Genomic DNA, 19,559 nt, shown 5'->3' with positions numbered 1-19,559 from the left:
TGCTGTGAGGGCTTGGCTCCTGCTGGCCATTGCAGGAGACAGGACACATGGCTAGCTAAACCTTTAGTGTGAGCCAATACAGCTGTTCTTATAGTTATGTTACTAAATACATCTCTTTATGCATAATGAATATGAAATGCAATGAGTACATTTATAAATGCATTAAGACATATATAGACAAATAGTCAAGATTTATGAATTGGTCCAGATCCACCCAGTCTGTGAATTTACACCTGATTAAGATCTACTCAGAGTATCCAATTCTCTCTTGAAAACAGTGCAACACAGATGCACAGTTCTATAAAATAGGAATATGAAAGTTAATTTTCTGAGGTGTCTGTTTTTATGATTTACCAGTCTTAAACATGAAATATCTGATTGAAGTAATCAGATTTCATGAGAGCAGAGCATGAAACATTCAGGCAGAATTCAAGAAGCATAAAAAGATTAATTTAAAATAACAAATAATTTCTGTTACATATTGTGAGAAAACCCATGTGAAGTGTTCCCAATGAAATGTGGATATAGATGAAGTTCAGATGTAAGCATATTTTGTTATGAACATGAGACTTGGCCCATATTTGCTAAGGTTTGAGACTAGGATTCCAGCTGAGTCAACAGAAGCCAGTCTGTGGTTCAAATGAGAAAACAGGTGGAAATTCACCTTGAAAATTTTTCTCCTGATAATGCACTACCCAGAGTTAAAGTCCTGAGAGATAAGATTACGTAAACCAGGTGTAGGGAAAACTTTGATTAGAAATTAGCCCAACCTGACAATTTGCATCCAAATCGTTTCCTGTATGAGAGTCACTGAGCTGTGCAGATGTGAAAATCTCCATTTATAATAATACACACTTTTCTTTTGATTTGGAGCAGAGTTACAACTGGAAGGGAGCCCTCTGGAAATTTAAACATAATTGGTTTCATGAGACTAGGACCAAAATAAAATGTATGTTTCTTATGAGAACAGCTAATTTTATGAGAACTCTACACATTTGCGTTCAAAATTCTCAAAGAGTATGTAAGACTTCGGCATTTTTAAACATCCAAACTAAATATCTGCCTTCCTGAAATGACTGCTGTGCACCACTGTAGTAAACGAATTAGAACAGTTCCAAGAAATGATCATAGTGTTCTTGTAAGTTAAAGAATTATGACCAAATGCAAATTTGTAAGAAGTTATTGGAGGAAAGCCAGTGGAGCGAAAGGCATGAGGCAGAGAGACCTCTGTAGGCAGTGGTCCACTCAAGCTGAAGCAAACATCAAGGAGGACAAAAAGGCTGGTCTTTTTTGGAGGTACTACTCAAAGTAGTAAGACTTGCATGTCTCTTCCTCTCAATTATTTTCTTAGACCTTTATTATTCTGATACCCACAGACAAATACCTTTCCTAAACATTGTTGGCAGATCTTATATTCTTTTAAGAGGTAAATATGTTTTATCTGTGTAATATTCTGTTTTCTGACAGAAAAATTAGCTGGTATATTGCCTTAATTTAATTCTTTGGATATAAGTAATGGTTTGGAATGGACAGGTAGACTTTGAGTGTGTCCAGGTGGTGCATTCCAGATGGAGGAAAAGGGAGCAAGGGTTAACAAGCCCAGATGAACTCTTTTCCTTCAATTCTATTTACATAAAGGAATAACATTTTATTTTTCAAATTTCACCTTTATTAAAAAGAAAAATATCAAATTACAGGCATTAAAGTAGATCTGTGCTTCATTCAAAACCAGGCTAAAACAGTACTAAGAGTGTACTTTAATAATTTTAGAAGATTTGGTCTCCAGTACTCTAAAACCTTGTTCTATGTGATAGTTATCTAAAACAGACATTAGCAGAAACAGATGTTGTTGGCTTTTTTTTCTCTGCAAGGAAGGCATAGGATTTCTCCAGAATAAAAGATATAGAAAACAAGAGGAAACATATTTTCTCGGTGCACATGTTTTCTACACTTGGCCTACTAAACTGGGATATTATGATTGCCAGACATGCCTCCTTTGAAATAGTAGATATGGAATAAAATACCCATGGTGGGAAAACAGTTGAAGATGACATCAAATACAGCCTGATTCATATACCTTTGAAATTCCATTCATATACCTTTGAAATTCCACACAAAATTGAATGATGCAGGCAATTCTATTGCTTTGCTGCATAAATAGGCTATGTTTTAATGGCACCCATTTAGAAATGTGTAAGTAAGTACTCAATAGAAAAAATGTACCACTTTGGGTAAATAAAAAATGAAAATGAAAAAAAAAAGAGAATAAGGATCAAGAAATAGGTTAACTAGGAAAATAATGCTTCGCAAGTATTTTAAGTTCTATTCAAGGTCGATCAGACAGAGAAAAAAGGGCCTAGTGACATAAAGCTTACAAAGATGTAGAAAAAGAATGCAATAACATGTTTTTATTTCTTTAAGACTAAGTAATTCTTCATAGTTGCATAACATTCCCTTTGGCTCTATTTAAATTTAGTAGACAGCTATAAGCAGAGAGAAGCCCAAAACAGTTGGACACAGATAATACATTACATTACGACCAAAAGGTTAAAATTATGAGCAGAAGAGAGTTCATTCCACTTGGGAACACACAAAGATATTTGGTGAAACTAATGCAAAATATGGATAGGCAGCAACTTGTAACACAGAGATGCCAAAAAGAAATGGCAGCATGAATGGCTACCTCTAAGGGTTAGCTGTCAACGGAATGTGGCAGCAAACAAGGCCAACAACATTTTGGCCTAAGACATTAAAAAAAATCATGTCATAGTGCGGGGAGATGGAACCGCAACTTGATAGAGCACCTAGGTTGCATCTGGAATGCTCCACCACTCTCAGGATCTCACTACTGGAAACATATTAGCACACTGGATGCAGTTCAGGGAAGGATCACAAAAATAATATTGGATTCATAAGAAAAGTTTAAAATAGCTAGATAAAACATAACTTTGCTAAAAGACAATTGAGAAGACATGTTAACTGGAAAGTGTTTAAGGATGTTTTCTTCAATTATGTGTGGCTATGAACAACAACAGGAAAGAAAAATTTAGGCTATTTGGAGAAAAATTATTTCAAGAATAAGATATAGTTGGTGTATGGAAACCATATGGGAGAGTCTAGTACACGTAAAACAACAAAACAATTACTAACTGTAGAAAACAATTCCATAATTACAGAAGGATTAAGTGGACATAACGAAATGTTTTTTTGTACTTCTGACTTTGTGACACTTGTACTTGTCTCTGGAAAGGACATTTTTGGCATTATTCAGGAAAGTAAGATGTCTCAGTTGTTGTTGTTGGTTTTTTTTTTTTTTAACCTAGGGCTAGCTACTTAAAACTGTTATTAGCTGTTCAGAAAGAGAGATCAGCTGTTCTTTTCTAAGTTTTTACATTAATGCTTATCTAGATGAGGCCCAAGTTATGAGCATAGAGAGGGACTAGGAGAACAAAATCAGTCTTCATGAGAACTGAGCTTGGCTAATGTCCACAGTAAACACATGCAGCAAACATAAGAATGACCTAAAATCAAACATATAAGGATGATCAAAAGAGGGAAATGTTTTTTCAAGGTTTACATGACAAAAGCTCTGTACCTGTAAGTCTATAATCTATAGCACATGCTATAGGCCTTTCCTTCTGGGAACTCTACAGATCCTGTGGAATCAAAGTCAGCCAGAATTACCCTTCAGGTAGGTCAGTGACTCTTCTGGCACTGTGGTCCATGAAAAACCTTCTTTGTGCTGTTCTTGTAAAGAAGGTTCTCCAGTTGGTGTCTGACTTGGAGATTGATAAAATGAGTTCTCAAGAAGTGTGAGGGGGGCCAAAATATATGATATTCATATTGTGATATCCAGCGTCACTCTTGGACTAATATGCATCTTCCCTAATTTACTTATTGCTTTCCTCCAGCTTTGTGGGTATCTTCTGGCTTACAGATTAATTACGATGTGGCTTGACATAAATATGTTGAGATAGTCGGTTAGGGTAGAATGTTTGAGATGGTACTGCAAAGGCACCCGATCCATTGTCTCAATAAAGTAACACAAAAGATTAATTAGTATTTACCTGTACCTGCTACAGCTGCTGCATAAACGTTCATTATCATTAACATGAACTGACCACATCTGAATTACGAGTGACTTTTCAGGAAGTTTACCAGACTTATTTCCTAGATATTTGCAGGTAGATAGGTTTAATGTAAAAGATCTAAATTTACGCCAACTGGACTGAAGTGTTCTGATTTGCTGTTGAACTTGGTTGTTAAGTGTGCATTTGTGCAACTGTTTGTGAGGAGTTCTTTATGGCATACAGGATATTTAACCTTTTTGTCCTTCCTCCCTAGCTCTTTTTTCTCCACTTACTTGGTGTCTCACATGATACCTGAACTGCGTAGCAGCCGTATGCTACAGTGCTCCTCGGACTATTGAGGCCCTGATCATCCCAGCCAGGGACGTTTCATGGTTTTCTACGGCTCCCCCTGGCCCACGGCCTCGGTTTGTACGTCACAGCAGGGTGTAACGCACCATAGGGAGTTTGACCGCACTTACAGGCAGAACTGGAGGTGGGACCTGGGAAACTGCCCCGGATCCTTTAGTTTAAACAGGGCAATAAGGTGTGATGTTTATGTGGAAAGGAGAGAGTACAGGCTCTCCTTCAGGCCTCTTTCAATCCTGTTAAGTGGCTTGATTGAGATGGTTTGACTCATCTTTACTCTGCTTATTTGCAAGCCCCAGTGCGTCACCTCTACCATATCCAGACTCACGTACAGCCGCAAATGGACTCGATGGTCTGGTTCAGGGCACTTCTGAGTTTGAAAGAACAGAGTTAGAAGATGTTTTTTCCCCCGTGGTGCCTTTATGCAGTTGTTTCTAGAATAAAAATTAATTTTTTTCCAAAGGTAATCCTGACACTGTAACTAATTTGAAATCTTGTATAAAATTGAAAGTAAACTATATACAACCTCTCTTTACATGTCAACCTTGGCCTACTTATATTTTGTCATGTACAAGTATCTGAACATAGCTATTAATCTTTTATGGAACAGAATGTTCATATTTCAAAACAATAAATCTGCTCACTCTAAAGCATTAGATTATGTTATCTTGAATTTATCCTTTGTTTCAACAGTATGAAGAGAAACTATGAACTTCTACTCCCACAGAAAGAGGTAGAATAGGTCTACATTTTTTATAACCCTCAGATTTATGTCAGAAAATACAGGAAGGATCTGTGACTGTAAATCAAAAAGATTAGGGCGTACATACGAATGAACTTTGATTTAGAAATGGGTTGCAAGGTCAAGTGGGATAAGATTTTTTGTACTAATGCATTTTATCTTTTGTTGAATACTGAGGAGTTATGAAGCAATATTTATAGAAAGTATTGTTGGTATGTCTCAGTAGTGCAGTGTATTTCCTCCTAAATTCCCAGGTCAAAACATTTTTCTAATCTCATACAGAAAAAAAAAGAAAAAGTAACTTTTAATATTTGTCGCTTTGCAATACAATTGGCTGAAGTTTGCCTTCTTCAGTTTTTCATTTATAACTGTCTGATTTTAAGCTACCTGTGGAAATTCTCTGGCACCAACTATACGGCAGTGGCCAGATAAAACAGGTGAGAGTAGTCCAAAGAGGAGGTGTCACTTCTCAAAGCATTATAATCATTCACCTGAAATGTTCTTCCAAGATTCCATGTTTCAAAGTATTGCTAATAAACATTTAGTGACAGTACCCAAAATATATCAGTAAAACATACTAAAGGCATAACTTTAATTGCTTTCTGAGTTAAAATTAATAGATAACAGGCTGTTGCTAGAAGACAATGCAAATGAGGCATCTTAGTGCTCAGAGCCTTTTCTGAGCTACTAGGGCTTTTGGTGCAGGAGCCATGAATTTCTTCCAGCAATAGTCACTAATCTGTGACCTTTCTGGTTTGATGAATTTGTCAAAGTTGTGTTAAGAAAGACTGCTCTTTTTGACCTGATGATTTTGGATTGTCTTTTGTTATTTGCTTCTTTTTGATATAAAGAAATATCATTTTTCATTAATTTATAAGACATTTAGTCTGACAGTTTTAAATGATGTTATTTTCTGTAGGCTGAAACTATCCAAGTTGTAGCAATAGTTTCCTGAAATATCTGAAAGCAATTTATTGGAAAAAAACCCAAACCCAACCAAACCAAAAAACCCTACTAAAATAGATTCTCATCCCTGAAGTCAGTCGGTGCCTTTGCATTTATCCCAAATAGGAATGGTCCCTCATAGAAAGCTTTGAGTACCTACAATTTGTTGGCCTCACTGAGAAAGCAACTGAATGTCACTTGAAAGGAAGTAAAAGCCATGACAGAAGCCTTGGGAAAGCTCAGCATTTCTGAGGAGGTACATTTCAAAATCGGATCCAAAATGAACTGCCTAATTCCAGCACCTACCTGTTAAGTTCTGTCCTGTGCAGTGCCTTAGGGCTTGAAGGAATGAATCTGCATGCAATTGGCTACTATTAATTTTATAGCCAAGTTTGAATGTCACTGCTGTAGAATTGATTTTAAGCTTACTAAATCAGGAAAAAAGATTATATAACCTTAAAAAGAATGAAGGTGGAGACGAAATGTGCTTTGATATATATGAACTACACTATGTGAATTTATTTCTCAGTTATTTACATAGTGTCTGAATTAATCAGTGTCATCTTTGCCGCAAAAACTACATTGAATGAAAGACAAAAGAATGTAATTTTAGGGCATTGCTTCCATTTTGGCAATGTTATTACTTCAGTAAAAAGGAAGTTCTAGAGAACATAATGAATGTTCTAAGTACGGGGCAAAAATCAATATAAGATATTCCCTTGTATTGTAGCTTAAAATAAGTGCAATGTTTGCAGCTTATTTTCCACACCTGTTATATAATATCTCAGACAAACTATTTTGATGTTAGACAAGTTCACTTTATGTATAAGACAAATCTCACAACTGAAAATGCAATGTACTGCTAGTAATTCTAAATTTTCCAAAGAAGCCAAGGCTAAAGCTGGATATAATCAGTACTGCAGTTATGCCACACTTCTGGTCAGGGCACTATTATTTATAAGGCAAGCTATCTAGTTGGTTGCCTGGGTTAAGCACCCAAATCAGAAAATACAGCTTTGAGTCTGAGGTTTGTCTCCAGTGATTGTCAGGTTTCTTTTAAAAATGAGAAATACTGGCATTAATCATAGAATATTTTCCCGCTTGCAGCTCCATTACTCAGACTGTGGAGGTAATGGCACTGAGAATTTCTAATGAAAGTAGTTGATTAAAAGGCGCTTGATGCAGTTGTTTTTGTTAAAGTTAGCTTACTTTGCCAGCCATGGAGCAGATGTGACGGCATGCTTAATCAGGGAGCTGAACCTCCCCTCCAGTGGCTGGACTTAGACTACATTCTCCATATAACCACATTGCGAGGCAAAAGAAGGGACAAACAAGGCTCAGGAGGTATATTTAGGACACCCATTCTGGGATGTAGCAAATCATATTTTGAATGTGCCCATCACTCCCTATTGACCATATGGAGAACACTTGGGTTTAATGCCTTCCTCCTCTGGAACCAGAAATAATTAAAGACAGTCAGAAATTTTCAAAGAAAGCGTACATCCATTAAAAACAGCTGAACAAAATATCTGACCAGTGTCTAAACACAAATCATTCTTAGATTTTTTTTTTCAAATTCATAATGTCAAATGTATTTTTTTAAGTTTAAAATCTCCCTTATAAAATAATCTGTACTAAAAAATGCTTTAAAACAAAAGAAATTTTACAAATCAAGCTGTTTATAGCATCATTAAATAAGAAACACAGAAAAAATCAAAATTATCTAAATAAAATCATATTTTTACTAATTTTACTAATTCACTTTATGCTTATTTACAGTATTTGACATCTGAATTGGTTTTGAATTGAACTATACCAAGCGGTGATATGGTTTTGCTATAGAAATAAATGTACAGTAGGCATGTATAGTTGGAAGAGTGAAACTCGCAAAGAAAATTAGGAGTTAGGGTTAAAACCAAGATGATTGTCAACATTGAAAGTCAAGGAATTCTCAACTGTTTTTAAGATCTACTATCAATTTGCTCCTTTTTCTTACAAATCCTCTCTGTACTGATATTGTGCTACCAGTTACTACTTCAACAATCTGTATTCCTGTCGGATGTACCACAACAATATAGCACAAGTTGAATGTGTTTTGATGAAAGAATATGCAGTTTCTCTTTTGGTGTGCATCAGGCCCTTGTGCTCAGTGGACTGGAGTCAGAGAGTGCATGTGGAAGATCTGTATTACCAGCTTGTACGTGCATCACCGCATCTGTCTCTAGTGGCAAGAGTTTGGAGGGTTTACAGAAGAACTGATCTGGCTGTCAGTTCTGCAACGAGACAGTATAAGGGATGTGTACTTGCTCCCTGATCTTCTCAGATACCCCGTTATTGGCTCATTTCCCAGTTCTTGATGGTGTGGCTTTGACCATCTGTCTTCTTATCTGATTAGCGTGGAACTGCAACGCCTCTCTGATTTCCTCGTGGTGGGACAAGGCTCAGCGTTGCCCTCCTTGTGACCTCAAGCCCCAGTTCGCAGAGGCAATAAAGGATAACGAATGGCAGTTAGATATGAGGTAAGCACCAAAGTCTCAGTTAGCCCATATATTATGTGCTGGGGGTTATGGTCTCCAATGAAGGTTCGGTTTGTGTTGTTGAGGAACTTCCTAATGACTGCCAAAGCACTGATTCATCCTCCAACTCTGTAATGCAATATATCGACTCATTCTTTCCATGTCCTTTGGAGATACTAAGTCATAAAGTATTCTAGTAACTAAATATCCAGGTTGCCTGGCCTCCGGTGTGAGTTCCTCGCAGGCAGTATGGAAGTGATGGCAAGAAAAGGTTCCAGTTGTTTTGAGAACCACAAACCAGCCTTGTGGCTTCCCAAGGACCCTGAGATTCCCCGTGCTGGTACAGCAAGTCCTCTGGCTAAAAAAACAACTACGCTAGGGAACTTCTCAAGAAAGACAACCTGCGGTCTACTGCGGCTGCAGGTTTTGCTGCTCAGCACATCAGCTCTGTAATGCACATGCCTGTCTGAACAAAATCTGGTTTGGATTGTAGCTGGCCTGTGTGTTTGAGGAAGTTTCTTCTTCAGCAGACAGTAATAATTTTTTACCAAACATCGCAGAGTTAGACATTTACTGAAAGACACATGCGCACTGCGTGGTAACCATGTGCATCTCTTGCTTGCATAGCACTGCCAAAACCTTCCGCTGGCCTGGTTTGCATTTGCATAACGAACTTAACTTTAGGTCCAGAATGCAATGCAGAAAGGGGCTTGCAGAGATTTCTCCCAGCACATCCTTGTAAACTTGACATTGCACGGATTTAAAAGCCTGGATGCTCAAGTGTTAGCATCAAATTCTGTAAAATCTTTCCTCAGATCTGCTCACTAACTAGTGTCAGCCAAAATCATTGGCTCTGCAATTGGGAGATGTCACTGAGTTCAAGAAAGTGCAGACAGCTCTATGAATCTCTTTTTGGAATTTCAAACCTTATACTGTCATTGTAGGATTATACAGTTTTTGAATCCTTTCCAAGTTCTGATGTCAAGTGCAATGTTGATGTCAGACATGCACAAAGAAACAATGCTATATGCCTCTGCATACCATGTATATAACCAATATATAACGTAATTTGCACACCACAAACCCAGCCTTGGAATTCAAGCCATAGATAAACAGAAATGACAAGAAAAAAATGGTATTGGCTGTAAGGAGCTAACAGAATTAAAAAAATTAATCCCTGATGTAGAGAACTTATGTCAAAGAAAAAAAGTGCTAAATAGAAGTCTGTTTTGAATTCTGTAACAACACTGATAGCAAAAAATAAGAATAAACAAACCTCATGACTTTAAATGTTCTGCCTCTTACTTCTTCTCTAAATTATTTTTCACATTACAGAAAATGAAAAAAAAATTAAGAAATAGAGAAGAGAGCTGCCAGATGAAGAAAACAACAAGAAGCATCACTTCGGCAGATGGGTTCACATTTTCAGTTGAAACTTTCCTTCTCTTATACCTAGAAATGAATGGAATGTTTCTTTCGCAGGAAGACCTATACAGTATTTAGGTCAGGTTAAATGATAACAATTGTGCTCTGTACGCTTTGTACTTCTTTTGCAGAAAAAATGTTAATACCATTTGTCAGCAATATGATGATGGATGAGGCTGAATCTTAAAATATAAAAATCAAAAGCTGGAGATGAAAAGCATTATATAAAAATGATGACCATGTAAATACTTATATACTAACGGCATAGCTGTTTGCACAGAACTTTGGCAACTGGTTATTAAAGAAATGGGCAGGAATGTCATTCCTTTCTGCTTTAAGGTCCACGTGGTGTCTGACTTCAGAGTGTGTGGGGGAAGAAAAGTGTTCCAGGGAGGAGCCAGTTATGGAGATGAAAGAAATATGTTCTGGGAAAATCCACATGAGAGCAGCACCAGCAGGGCTAGAGGCAGGGATTAATTGACACTGGTGGGGTTATCAGGGTGTTTTCCACAGTTTTCTGCTTTGGACATTCCCCTACTCTGCTGAATGTGTACGTGCTTGAGCCTGTTTCTGCCTTTTCCCCTACAGACCAAATGATGTGTGCAAGCTTGCAAAAGAAAATGCAACATGAAGAAGGATCCACTAAGCAATGCAGCTGTGGACTTCTATACACAAATCTTCTTGCAGAGATTTAATGCAAGATTAACCTCTCTGTATTTTCATAAAGGCTTGCTACTTTGAGATAACTACATTGATTAAGCTAAGCCGCAAATGTGTGCAGGGGAATAATCAAACACTGCAAAAAGATATCCTACTAAAAATAAAAAGTAAAAAAAAAATTGAAGCTGTGCATGAGCAAAGCACCCTGCTTGTGAGAAAAAAAACCCCTACAAGTGTGTGACTGTATTTGAAAGGGGGGGAAATAGGCTCCTCAGCCTTTGATAGGAGCTATCATGCTTCAATGAGTGAGTCTGCTGCATCTGCCTCAGGGTGGGAATTCCTCACATGGAGACCCAGAACCAAGAACACCCAGATCCAGATGGAAATTTCGGAGAGGGAGCAAAGCTAACCTAGCCAATCCCGGCTGCCTCAGAGGGAGAAACACTGTGGGCTTAAGACTGAATGCTGAATGAATAGGAAAAAATAATAATCATTCAGACATGTTTTACCTTACTTTTTAATAAAAACAAAGTTCTTCTTTATTTGAAAGGATTTTCTTTATTTGAAGAAATAAGTAAATAAAACTCAGGCAAAATATTAAAATCTGTTGGGGGAAACAAACTTTAACAATTCCACATGTTTTTTAAGATATTGCTAAAAGATGCTGAATCTGCTCAAATACAGTATAACATTTCTGTGTGTATTGTGCATTGCTCAACACTTCAGCTAATTCAGAGTATTCTGGCATTCTAATGACAAACAGACCTGATTAAATGAGAAAAGGATGTAAATGCCACTGGCAGCTACTTATAATATTCCTTTAAAACAAACATACCAACACACCAAAAGTAAACCCCTCTTGTTTTGTTTTGTTTTGTTTGAAACCAATATCCCATATTGTGTTGAGTGAGCAGACATCTTGGGAACAATTCGCAACAAGAGTATTTGTATCACTATTTACTTTTGACTTACAATTATAAAAATGATAGTTATTTAGCATATTTGAAAACCAAGCAATTTTTGTGCCTAACTTTAGAAAACGATGTTTGGACATTTTAGCTGTTATTTTGTTAGAGAGTAAGTTAAAGGAATAAAAAGTCCGCATTATAAATACAGGATTCAAAACACAGCGTATAGCTCTTTAAGTTTTCATTCTTATAAGTATTTCTCTTACACTCAGTTGATCTTTCTGGTGGATTTCAGTACTTAGCATCTTAGCACCTAACCATTTTGTGATAACCCAGCAATGACTGCAAAGAGTTGACTCTTTTCTTGTTTATTCTAAGCAAACAACAAAAAAAGTAAAAAGCATATATATGCATATATAAATTGATACATTTGGCTAGGATACATTTTTTCCTACCTAGGTCTATCACTTCTCTAAATCAAATGTGTTTCTTCATTGAATTCTGTGTAGTCTCATTTACAAGTCTAGAGAGAAAATCATACCAGCATAGGAACAACTAATTTGGAGCTACTTGGGGAAAACAAAGAAAGAAAAAGAAAGATATTTCACATATTTGCAAAGAACTTAGCACAGTGGTGCATGAGTTTTGGCTAGAGCCTTTGGTGCTGCTTAGTGCAAATGCTAAAATGTGGTAACTGATAAAGATTGTTGTATGGTGAAATGCCTAATTCAAGAGGCACATCTTGCAATGTCCTTGTGTCTCACACAGCAGCTAACTAAAACAATTTGGACTCAGCCTGTTCTGTGGTTAATTGACATCTTGAACTCACGACCCTTCAGTGCATGCGCTGTCCTAATTAAAAAAAGATTTTCAAACAGTCTCTACCACTGCATCCAAGGGCTATATTGGCCACAGTCAGTAAAAAATTCTTCTCTCAGCCATCTCCAGTCTTACTCCTCACAGCAAAACAAAGAGTTTTCATACAGTTTTAAAAGTCTTCAAAGCAAATTTCCAGAGAGCAGAGTATTTACAAAGCACCTTAATTTTAGAGGTGGCAGCAAATATGATATCAGGCTGTAACAGGTTAAATGTGCCTTCAGGAACAAAAATGAAACCTGTGAAAATTACAGAATTGGTCACCTTTTCAAGATGCACTGGAATCTCCATTTAATGGGTCATGTATGTCTGTTTATTTACAGGAATTTTTTCACCTTATCCCCTAGCCACGATTCTGGGAGGAGTTAATATGGCTATATAAGCATCAAAGCTCAATCCAACAGTTCTTACCCTGGAAGCTTTAGTAATATAGCCCAAAGTAGCTATGTCTAGTCAATAAGTATAACAGAACTACAAGCAGCAAAAGTCAAGGTAGAATCTCTCAGATTTGTTGTTTCCTTCCATGATATTATAAAATTGGGTTTGCACCTACTCACAGTCCCTGTGCCAGTGCACCCCACTGAACACGGGGGTTACCCTTAGATTCCCACTGTCAAAGAAAAACAACTTTTAGAGCTTTCCTATTTTGAACATTCAAATGATGACCGATAGTTTCCTTAATATTCTTAAGTGATTTCGCACATTGACAGAGAGATTATTCATCTGAACTGTAAGTAGGTGAGACTGGCAATGTATCTGTGGAGGGAGTTCTGTGCTGAAAAGCACCAGAAGTAGCATTTGCCTGCATCCGAAAAGCAGAGATATGGGGCAAATGAAGGTAATGAGAACTGCACTTCCCAACACGGCACAAAAGACAGCAGAATGTAGCAGGCAAACAACCTGCAGAAAGTCAGAATACATAGCTGGGAAGAGGAAGAAGGCTTTCGATCCTACTGCACACCTAGGTCCTGTTCAAAAACTCCTCTGCAACCCTTTGGAAAGACTCCTGCTGACTTTTGGATGCTCTTTTTTATGAGTGTTTTTGAAAACAACGGGGATCTATTGTTGCTTTCGCAGTAAGAGGATTCTTAATCCAGGCTGTAGAGTCTCTATATGCCTTCAAGGAAGAGCTTGAATTGTCTGGGTGGTGCATGTGGTTTATTCCTTGGGATACTGGGAATCTGTAGGGCAGTCTTTAGCTGCCGGGCTGATATTTATGGTGTACTTCTGCACTTACCGCTCTCCCTTTTGACTCCACAGTATATCAGAGGAAATATTAATGTCTGAGCTGTGGTTTTCCCCATTTAAATAATGGGAAAAAGGTAAATGCTTCTAACTACGGTCTAGAAAACAGGGTAAAAGTGTGGTGTTCAGTTGCTGGTTGAAGTTTGACTTCAACTTGGGGGAGATTTTCTCGGACAGTGGGTGCAGGCTGTCACACAGCACAGGTGGCTTCGTTAAAGACAGGCAGCATTCAACTTTGAAAGCTTGTGCCAGTGGACTTAAAAATACACATGTGTTTAAGTGATTTAAAATGAGAACTGTAATACAATATTTGCATGGAAATAGCTCTAAAGACACTAAAAGACATAATTGTCAATAATTCCTGGGATCTGGAAATTAAACCAGACTTTCTGTGATGCAAAAGCATGCTGAGACATTTGGCTTCTACTGGCTTCATAAAGCCCTTGAACCCCAAACCCCATGGGTATAGATAGTTTTGATTCCACTGAACCTATGCTACCTAAATGTGCTGTGTGTTAGCAGTTCCTAAGAAAATACTCAGAGGAAAGTTATAGTCAGTTTATTAGAAAAAACCAAGTTCTTTTTTTCTTGGAACTACCCATTACAACTTTATCCTTACTACAACTGTCTAATGGTGTGTTTAAAGATCATCCTTTATTGAATACTATTTGCTTCTTTTCCACTAGAGCCTTTAACCTTCTTCATTCCATATTTAACTTCTATGGGATTTTGCTTCAAAGAAAGTGTCTCGTCTGTAGTTAGTCCAATGATAAGGCAGGAGGCAGTAAATGTACAAGTGAAAAAAAAATATAATCTTGGAAGTAAAAAAATACTGCTAAGTGGGGATCTGCTGGAGAGCTCTAATATGACCAGGAAAAGCACTGCTGGAAAAAATCCAGGGAAGGAGAACTAGGGATTGGTGCCAGGTACTGTAAGTGCAAAGGCTGGGGATAGATGTGCAGCCAGCGAAGTGTCAGTGCCATCGGTGTGGAAAGCAGCCACTTAAAGCTGTGATGTGGCAGGGGATCAGAGACGGCCGCTGCTGCCGCTCCACGCAGGGAAGAAGCAACATCACATAACAGTTGGGCGCTGCCACACAGGCTTGAAGACATGCCCGGGTTGTCGATCAACCTTTTAAAATAAGTATTCTGTCGCTGGATGACTAGACTCTACTCTCTTTAAAATCTGAGATATTTTTGAGTGATAATTCAGCCTTCATTCTCCCCCCCCCTCCCCAAAATGGAAAGCAGGAGTGAAATTTGCGTTTTCTTTTTCATGAAGATACTAATTTTCTTTTGATTGGATAATCAAAGAAGAGGCATTGTTTATACCTGGTTTACAATGTGCGTAGCTTTGTGTAGATTAGTGGAACCCAGATGATGAAAACGTCCATTTGCATAGGCTTCCAAATGGCAGGATGTTTGTCCAGATTTGTTTATGGTAATCATTTCCACTGACCTGTGGATTTGTATGCTTGAGCTTTTTGTTTTGAAAGCCAAAGGCAGAAGCTGACCTTGTTGTCTTGGACAGCTGACTGAAACCATGAATTTTGTTTTCATAGTCAAACATCTTCTCCAATGCCTGTCTTATTGTCATTTGGGACTGAATTTTCTTCTTCTTCCATTAAATGCCATGGAGAAGGCCAGCAGGGATAGGGAGATGACTATACCCAGCATTTTATTGCTTTGTTTATGAAACTGTTCAAGACTGATTCAGATTATTAAGATTTTAAGGGCCTGAACGTACAAGATCATCATTGCTTATTTTCCACTGAGGTCTATGGGAGCTTACAAAACCTGCCAGATTTCAGCTTTCACCCTGAGCAAGGAAGACTACACAATTTCAAACCTACTCATCAGTATATGACAAGAAAAAAGAAGTATGCCAAACATATTCATTATTAATATTGTACAGAAATAAACATTTCGGTGTATGGATAAGAGTGGTCATAAAACTTGGATGTAAATTCAGGCAGATATTGGGAAGCAGTATGAGTTTTGTGCATCTCTGGAAATAAGCAAGAAAACTACTGAGATTCTTTAATCATAGTTGTCAAAAAAGTCTATTAAAATTGACAAGATTTAGGAAAGACCTGCAGGTTTTTGAAAGCCTGACTGAAAAAGTGACTGACCAGAAAAATTCAACATATTTAGTTTATCCAGGGCAAGGTTGAAAAGTTCAGCAGGAATCTCTTGCAAAAAATGATACATGACTCATAAATCTAAGAGAAAAAGGAAAACCAAGCTGTGCAAGGTCTATTGTGTAGGCAAATGCTAGTAAATGCCTTAACAGATTCTTAATTGTTAAGATAGAGTTAAACTAACTCTCACATACAGAAAAAAGCTTATTGCCACTTTTAAAATTCAGCACTCACTATTTAACTAGTGTTGGTTAAAAGCTGAAACACTAGATACTATTCAGACATGACAGAAGATAATATTTTTAAAGTCAGGAAGAGGAATCATGGAGAATATATATATTCATAAATGTATATTTTATGTAAATAAGTATACATAAATGTGTGTGTATATATATATGTATACCTAAACTTATAGGTATATATTTAGCTTTTTATTGATAATACTGTAAACTTGTGGTGTTTAGATGACACAGTCTCTGGAAAAATTATAGAGCTACATTGTCTTTAAGATTGTTCTTAGCACCCAACATAGGTAGTAGAGGTACACATATAGGAGAGATAATAGGCAAAAGTTAATGAGAAAAAATTTTTAGTATAACATAGGACTGCAGATACTGTCTACTTAGAAAGACAGCTGAAAAGTTATCACTATTAAAGTAATTTATTTTATATGTAGTTTGCATTATAAGATCAAAAATTGTCTGCAGAACAGGTAATGTTTGATCACTCTATACTGTTTTTTCAGCTTAATTACTGACAGCCATGTTACTTAACCCCATATTTACCAAGCCTCAGCCAATGACAAAGGCGTCACCTAGTGCATATGGCAAAAGCCTGTTATTTTTCAGTTCAATATAACTCTAAGGAGACCTTACATAAGGAAAATTTTGATTTTTGAAGGTTTTTCCTATACTTCAATGCCAGATTATTGTAAGGGGGCTCCATACACTTTTCTTTGTGTTTTGACATTCAAGTTCGGAGCTGGTTACATACTTGAACACCAAGAGCCAATAAAAACAACTAAATCTGGGATACATTAAGACTCCAAAGGCGCAGGAACTGGAAAAGCTTCAGCCATTGTGCATGACCATGATTTACTGTAGCTTCAGGTTTGGTTGTAAAATATTATGCTTATCATGCAGGGTATTATGTTATTCACTATAATCCTGATAATTTATCAAATGAATTGAGAAGTTATTCATTACCTGTTCTAGAGAGAAGGGCCTCTGTAATGTTTTTTTCATTAGGTCTGAACCGGTTGAGTTCATATTTTAATATTGATGTAGCTTCTGTCAGATGGCACATTGCTTTACACGTTAGAAGAATTATTTTTTCTATTCTACTTCCCATATAATTTCAGAAAGATTTTCTTAATTCCTTTAATACCTATCATTGACAGATGAGTGTCTATCAAAGACGATTTTTCATTAAGGTGTTATTTGCTTTTACTACAATACTACAGTAAGTGAAAAAAACTTTAGGCACTTTTGGGTAACGACTGTATTAGATGAATGTGGGATACAGGTTAATAGTTTTCTTGAAATATCTCTTTTACTTATTGGAATATATAGGTATGCATTTGTGTTATGTGTGCATATGACTGGTATGCAAATAACCCCAGTTTCTAAGTTAAGTGATTTTTTTTCTTTCTGAGTTACTAAGTTGATTACAACATCTATTAACACCTTAATCCTGAATGTGAAAAAATGCACTATGTTCTCAGCATCTGTTGTGGATTGTATTTCATATCTTCTTGGAAAATAAAAAGTGTGAATAAATGAAATAGCATTACATATGAAAATAAATTCCAATACTAAAAGATACATATTTTTACATAGAACAAAAATACTCTTTACCCCAGATACTGCAAAACACCTAGACCTCCTCTACTGTATGTAGCTATTTTAGGCTGTATTCAACCTGTTTTATTTTTTACGAGATTTAGGAAATAATGAGAAAATTACCTGTGCCTCATTTATTGCAAAATTGAGGAAAAATAAATCTGGGAATTTACATATGATGCAACTAAGAAAACAGCTCTAATTGTTATTCTGGATTTCTTTAAGACTGAAAACCTGGATTTCCTTAGTAACTTCCACTGTAAATTCAGTGACCAACATTCTTCCAGCAATTTTTTTCTGATAACCTCCTACACAAGTGGTGAAAACAATTGAACCTCTTTAAGACATAGGTTTACATCCCTTCTAATTGTCATGATCATCTCTCCACTTAGAAACATGTTAAGCTCTTTTTCTGTTCATCCAACAAGGGTTAGTGACATGGCATCTTTTCTTCTCCATATCCATTTTTTCTCAAGTTGTTTAATTGCTTAATTAAATTTTATTGGATCTACGGTTCCATATTTAGTTTCAGTTGTGTTACTTCCTGTTGAGCATCTAGCAGGAAACCATATCCATTTGTTTAAAGAAAGATATTATGTATTCCTACAAACTTTGCCTTTGGCGGTCTGCCACTGGCCATCCTAGTGACCACACTCCTTTAAGAGCATATTCCTGATTGTGTTAATTGCTACCAAATAGTTCAGCCTGGACTTTTTAAAAAAAAAAAACCCAACCCCTAGTTCAGTCTTGCCTGTAAGGAAGTTCTGCCAAAGCAGTGTTGACAATGCAACCCAAAATCTGTAGAAAACTGCTGTTACCTTGGCAGCAAACTGTCGCTGACCCTTACAACTGAGAGCCATGTCATGAAGAAGACAGTAAACGCCAGAGCAGCTTCACAGATATGAAATCATTTTATCTAGAACAAAAAAACCCCCACCTAGTTACAAACAAAGCTGTATGTGTACCACACAACTGTCATCACTGTTCTTCCTGAATACCTGCGAAAATCAGTGTGCAATCATCACACCAAATCTTTTGGTCAATTCCATATGGAAAGTCTTCCTGTTCTGCCCTTGGTGGTGTAAGAGTGTGGGTAAGCTCTGGGATGATGTCTTAGAGCCTTGTCAAATTTTTTTTCCATCAAAACAATGCTCTTGCTTGGCTTGGCTATGCTGGTCTGGGTATATGGTACACATTGGGCAAGTAGCTGCACAAAGCCATTTTAAACAGAAAATTAAAACGTGGTGAGGAGCTGGGAATTAGGACAGTGAAATGGAGAAGGATGCAATCAGGGAATGTTGCCTACCATCATGTTATTTATAAAGCAGGGAATTACAGCTAGAGTGTTTGCTGTAACAAGGACCATGTACTCTCAGACTCTATCAGCCAAAACCAAATTAAGATTGCACGGGAAACTATAGTTATACCTATGCACTGCTAAGGTGTTAAGAAAATTGGACAACTTCCTCAATAGTTGGATTGAAAAAGCTGAACTGCATGCACCACTGGGCGTCTGTTATCAAGTTAGTGTCCAGAAGGAAATGGAATGGAAGGTCTCTGTTGGACCTCATGCTATCAAGGGGCTGTGGCATCACGAAACTGGAGATTGCCATCAATGGGAAAAGTGGAAAGCAATAGATTAATGATGACCAAAGTGTATGTGCTCAAAGAAGAATGTCTGGTTTTAACACTCCTCATATGTGTCTTACTTTAACGATTTTCCTTGGCAGAATCCTTACAGAGATTTGTGAAAAGAAAGGTATTGTCCATGCCTTTCCAACACTTAATCCTCCCAGCAAAATTAAAAACCCCCAAACTATTAAAT

This window comes from Haliaeetus leucocephalus, unplaced genomic scaffold (genome assembly GCF_000737465.1).
Source record: "Haliaeetus leucocephalus isolate CR32 unplaced genomic scaffold, Haliaeetus_leucocephalus-4.0 Scaffold195, whole genome shotgun sequence".
Classification (NCBI taxonomy): Eukaryota; Metazoa; Chordata; class Aves; order Accipitriformes; family Accipitridae; genus Haliaeetus; species Haliaeetus leucocephalus.
The sequence above is the reverse complement of the archived record's forward strand: the minus strand, read 5'-3'. Positions refer to the sequence as shown.